Here is a 6,007-nt window from a genome sequence, read left to right on the forward strand (position 1 = left end):
TGCCACGGACTCCTCCATGGCACCCATATTGATGGCGAGCTTAGTGCGGACGTTCCGTCAACATGGGCTGGTCCGCTACACAGTAGATCCCAGCCTCAGGCCATCCCACAATCGGACCTCACAGAAGCGTGATTACAGAAGCTGCCAACCTTCCAGTCGGAGTGCCTGCGTCTAACACTCAGCCACACGTCACCGCTTCCATTCCGTTCGAGCAAACTGCCTTATCGATGCACCACCTTATCGACGCGAAGCAGTGTGGGCGCACTGCTTTGTCGCAGCTGCGTTGCCAACTGTGACGAGGGAAACACGGCGGCACTACATTCCATAGTGATTAATCTGGGTTAAAAAAAAAAAACAAAAATAAACAGATTTAAAAAAAAAGAAGGAAAAAAGATAAATCGCCCGAACAGGGACTTGAACCCTGGACCCTTGGATTAAAAGTCCAATGCTCTACCGACTGAGCTATCCGGGCCTTGGCTAAGGACGCGACAAACTGCGTCCGAGCGCCGAGGGGTGGCTAAAATCGTATCCCTTTCCCTTTTAAGCAGGGGTTCGACCTTCCACAAAGACTTTATCAGCTGCAATCTTGCGCGAATCCACTGGGATGGGGTGTATAGGGATAGATTCCCCATTAAATTAAAAAATCAAAACAAGCAAAATATTAAAAGAGTATTACAATTAAAAAATATGTATTTTGTCCCCAACAACCAAATCATGGATCCGCCACTGGGTCCAATATTTTTTTTTAATAAGTAAAATAAACTTAAATAATTCCTACTGATAAGGTCGGTGCCGCAAAACGTACAAACGCACACTTTACGGTGCGGACAATAACGGTACTAAGATAAATAAAAAGGAACATTTTAGTCGAGTGTCTCGCCTATAAGATATACTTTACCCATCTAAGGAGGTATTCCACCTAGCGGCGATTACAATATTTGGTCAACAATTAAAACATTTATATTAAATATTATCAAATTTAATTTAATTTAAGTCAGACCCTTATTTAAGAGATAAGAGATAAGAAATTGTATTTATTTAGTAAAAAGTTGATATCAGAACTTTTGTTTGCTGAAGGTGCGATCGTCACTAGATTTCTACCTCGTTAAGAGGTGCTTTTGTTTGCTTATACTCTATGGATCTTCTTCTGCAAGACCTGTTGGATTTTGCTTAGCTCATCAAAATTATAATGAGTCTGGAAAATTTGTAAAAAATAAGAAGAAGAGGAATATAATAAAACTAGAAGACGGAAATGAACAACCAAATGGTTTTTGTATGGTTTATGTCCTTTCAAATGGTATTTCTAGGTGCGAAATAGTCCAAGAAATAGTCAAGAATATAATTTAAACATAAGACGGAAATGAACAACCAAATGGTTTTTGTATGGTTTATGTCCTTTCAAATTGTATTTCTAGGTGCGAAATAGTCCAAAACAAATGCGGTCAAACAAATAAAACTTAAGTGTACACGTACACTCTGAAATCAAGTATTTCGTACTTGAATCAAGTATTTTCGTTGTCAAAGCTTCGACAGGCCTGACAAATACAGAACCCGAGAACAAAGCACGAATTTCCAAGACCGAAAATATTAGGTTTCAGAAACTTTCGGTCTACAGTCAAATATGAATAATTCTAAAATCTTGTCATATTTGTACCAATAACAAGAACGATTAATAATAAGGTAAGAAAGTGGCCGACATGATTTGGGGACGAATAATTCTTAAATCAATATACATACATTGATAATTTAAGTTGGGTTTAAATTATATGCTAGTAAGAGAAGCCAGTATTGGAAACTGCAATAAACGAGAAACATATATCTAAATAATATTAATATTTTAAGTTTACTTACGACTTGCCGCTATAACACTATGTAATTTATGCGCCTTATATACCGAGCACTTTCAGAATAAACAGTTTGGTATTATTAGATACTTAAATCCAAAATGTGCTCAATGTGATAACTTTTTCAGCGCGAACGTTGTTAAATGGTAAGCATGAAATCGTTATTAAAGATTAGGATCTTTTTAACGGAGCTTTAAACGACAGAAGTCATAGCCATATATATACTGCTGCGGTCATAATAATAGTAGTGGCACTGCCCATTATTTTCAATGGTTGGTTCTTGCAACAAATCTTATCAAATTTGTCCAATAGAAAGTTTAAAATCAATAAAGGTCAATAAGGATAAAATTATTTTGAGTGAAGGTTTCGAAAGATAAGAGAGTGGCTTTTTATATGTTTTGACGAACTAACAAACCAAAAATCACGATTTTACAACTTTGGTGTCCTTTTCTCAGAATCTTTGCGTAGGGGAATTTTTTTTGTGAATTCATTTCTAAATGGGGATTCAAAGTGAAGAAGATTTTCTGGCAACCATCACATTCCAATTTTTGTAACAGAGAGTAGTCTAAACAAAATCTACAAAATACCAAAATATGGTATTAAATTGATATAAATTACATAATAAATCCAGTAAACAGGTCGATGGGAAGATCGTAAAAACGTTATTACACTTTTCTGTTTGTTAAAAAATTCTGTGAATTTTCCTAACTGTTAAATTGTTAAAAACTTAAGCAAAAGTAAGAACGACCATTAAAGATTCTTGTTGAACTTTCGAAGTGTTTTGATTAGCTGTCAAAGTTTTTGTAATTAAAAACCAGGAAAATCAAGGTTCCGAAAATAACAATCAATGTACAATACTAAGTTGTTATTTTATTTTAATTAATTTTTTAGACTTTAATAGGAAATATTCAATAAAAGATTATTGCAGGTGGTGAACAGTTACACAGGAACTGCTGATGAAGTTCTTGCGAAATGCCATTCCCTCCCATTTCTTAGTACATGCCCGGGTAGTTTGTCGCGCACTCTCACAAGGCCCGGATAGCTCAGTCGGTAGAGCATTGGACTTTTAATCCAAGGGTCCAGGGTTCAAGTCCCTGTTCGGGCGATCTATATATTTTCCTTCTTTTTTTTAAATCTGTTTTTGTTTTTTTTTTAACCCAGATTAATCACTATGGAATGTAGTGCCGCCGTGCTTCCCTCGTCATAGTTGGCAACGCAGCTGCGACAAAGCAGTGCACTCACACTGCTTCGCGTCGATAAGGTGGTGCATCGATAAGGCAGTTTGCTCGAACGGAATGGAAGCGGTGACATGTGGCTGAGTGTTAGACGAAGGCACTCCGACTGGAAGGTTGGCAGCTTCTGTAATCACGCTTCTGTGAGGTCCGATTGTGGGATGGCCTGAGGCTGGGATCTACTGTGTAGCGGACCAGCCCATGTTGACGGAACGTCCGCACTAAGCTCGCCATCAATATGGGTGCCATGGAGGAGTCCGTGGCATTCAGGTTGGCTAAGGAGGGATGAACCGGGCCAGGGGTGAAAACCAGCAGCCAAGAGTTCCCGTGGTAGGCAGTAGTGGGATAGCGTACCGGAGTGGACTGCCGTTATCAGCCCAACCAATATGGTTGGACCACAATCTTTTTGCCGCTCGCTTGTTTGCTCCATAAAGGTTTTCTTTTTTCTGTTTACCCAAAAGTTGTCTTTCTTTTTCTCCACTGGATGTCAGAGCAATTAAAACACAGTTAAAAGGAAAAACTTTCTTTTACTGTCAGTTAAATTATATAAAACAATAATTGCAAGCCCCTTTTTTTTTTCTTTTTGCCGTTTGCTTATTTGCTCCAAAAAGAATCCTTTTTCTGTTTTCCACAAAGTTATCTGACTTTTCCTCCACTGGATGGGCATAAAGGAGATACTTTCTTTTTCTGTCATTTAATTCATTTAAAACATTTATTGCAAGCCATCACGATAAAAATCTTTTAGATTATAGCGACTTTTGCGATAGGAGTTCAAAAAAAATAAATGCCGCCCGAACAGGGACTTGAACCCTGGACCCTTGGATTAAAAGTCCAATGCTCTACCGACTGAGCTATCCGGGCATTCGAACGTCATCCAGCAGAAAACATTACTTAGGGGAAAGTACTTTCAGTCTCTTACAATCCAAGATCACCCATCAAAAGAGAAAATACGTGTACAATTTAAAATAGTTTTTATTTTTTATGACATATTCATACATGTTTACATACTTGTTTTGTTTTTCGTTATATTTGTATGGTTTTGTGGTTTCATAGTTGAAGTTTTTCTGTTTTTATTTTCGATTCCATTTTTTTGTATAATTGCCTTTGCAATCGAACCCAGATTAAGGTAATACATACATGCGAATTTCATTAAAAATTAGTTGCGTATTTTTATTTTTACATGGAATGCAGTTAAACTTTTTGCGCCCACTGTGTCCTGGCGGACAGTGAGTGCCCCTTAAACCGAAAACTTCAAATGGTGTTTCACTTCAATCGAATGGGAAAATCATTTCATCGCGGCTCCGACGAATTGCATAAAACAAACAATCGATGTACAAACTAAGATTGAACAAATGTACAAAATGGGAAACAAAAAACGATTAATTAATTTGTGCTAGGTTTTTTTGTTTGATTCTCTCATTTTCCATAGATTTGTTCGATTTGCTTTGCCTTGCTCATTCTGATTTGCTTTCTCTAAAATTTGTCTTGCTAATTCGATATACATAATTTAGGCTTACGAGCTAGGTTCACATAGACTACCGATAGTTCTAGAATGCACTAACCTTAGCTTAGCGAAAAGTACAGCATAAATAATTACTTTACATTACGGTTATGGGTTTCCTTTAGCTTTAGGCTTTAACAATTCTCGCCTTAATCAAATTTCGTTGGCTTACTGTATCGATTAACTACCGAATTAAATTTACAGACATTGTTGAGAGGCCTTTGAATAAATAATGTGGAAGGTTCAGCTGCTGTTCTAAAGAAAATCCTGATTAACTATAGCAGTTCTAAGCTAAATTTGAAATATTTTACTTCCTGTTTATCTTCCGAATTTGTTCTTCAGTGGAAATTAAAAAGAATTAATTTTTGATAAAATTAGTAAAGCATTTTCCAAGCTGCTAGAGCACTTTCAACAACACAAACGCAAACACACGAAATAAATTGAATTAAACAGTTACAGATATTTCCAAAATTTTCTCTCCAAGACTAAACACAAACATAAAAAGGCGATCCCCGAGCTGGGACGCTCTGCTATTTACAAACTAAACAAAGCCTTATGTGGTTAACTAGAGTTAGGATCTCTACAAGCTAGGAATTAAGTACACTCTTTAGGACTCCCTGGAGGGTGCTGGGTGGGGTTTGGTTGGGTCGAGGTTGGGGCGATACAAACGAAGAACTAATGTTAATTAGAAATCACTTTGAAATTATTGCAGATATTAGTTTTGTTCAACTCGACAGCTCTGTCTGTTCATCTGTGCAGCTTACGGGCTAAATTATGCTAGGCTTACGAACTAACAGCTTTTCGAATACTGCTTAGAGAAAGAGATTCATCATACTGCAGGGACCTTCGAGCACTCGCCTGGATAGAACATATTCAAGTAACATTAATCACATCTGAACGAGCCAACTCCAAGTCAACATCAAATATAAATGTGAAATCGATTCATATAGACGTGCTAAACATGGTCCTGATATGTAAAATGGTTTTTTTGAAAGTGTCATCGTTAATGAGAGGCTGCGATTGCTCGGGGTTCGACCTCCAGTATCATAAACCCAAACGAACCATGCGGATATGGCTCGTTTCTTAGCTTAACACGAATCAGTTGCAAACAAGAAACATCACTGGATGTTGGTTGATCGACGGGCGGCGACAGGCGGTAGGCGATGGGCGGTAGGTGGCAGGCGGCAGGCGGCGAGTGGCAGAGGGCGTGGCCGGCGGTCAGAGCTCAGCAGCAGAACAAATTGCAGCCGACAATGTCCGCCTTAAAGTCCAGCTGCAGCTCCGGATCGGGCTCACAGTCCGACTCCAAGAGCTGGTCGAGGCCCCGATCCTGGTTCCGATCGACGGTGTTATCCTGCCGCTGCTGCTGCTGCTGCTGCTGCCTGATGATAACCTGAGATCAGAACTCCTGCGGATACTTGATGCAGTCG

The 6,007-nt window shown here is 38.6% G+C and overlaps 3 non-coding genes across 3 annotated transcripts; 1 reads left to right on the forward strand and 2 right to left on the reverse strand.

Moving 5' to 3' along the window:
• Positions 1 to 399: 399 nt before the first annotated feature.
• On the reverse strand, positions 400 to 472 carry Trnak-uuu. Its single transcript has one exon. It is a non-coding gene; the product is annotated as a tRNA-Lys (tRNA).
• A 2,404-nt stretch (positions 473 to 2,876) lies between these two features.
• On the forward strand, positions 2,877 to 2,949 carry Trnak-uuu. Its single transcript has one exon. It is a non-coding gene; the product is annotated as a tRNA-Lys (tRNA).
• A 915-nt stretch (positions 2,950 to 3,864) lies between these two features.
• Positions 3,865 to 3,937, reverse strand: Trnak-uuu. Its single transcript has one exon. It is a non-coding gene; the product is annotated as a tRNA-Lys (tRNA).
• Positions 3,938 to 6,007: the final 2,070 nt, after the last annotated feature.

Source organism: Drosophila subpulchrella, unplaced genomic scaffold, assembly GCF_014743375.2.
Source record: "Drosophila subpulchrella strain 33 F10 #4 breed RU33 unplaced genomic scaffold, RU_Dsub_v1.1 Primary Assembly Seq354, whole genome shotgun sequence".
Classification (NCBI taxonomy): Eukaryota; Metazoa; Arthropoda; class Insecta; order Diptera; family Drosophilidae; genus Drosophila; species Drosophila subpulchrella.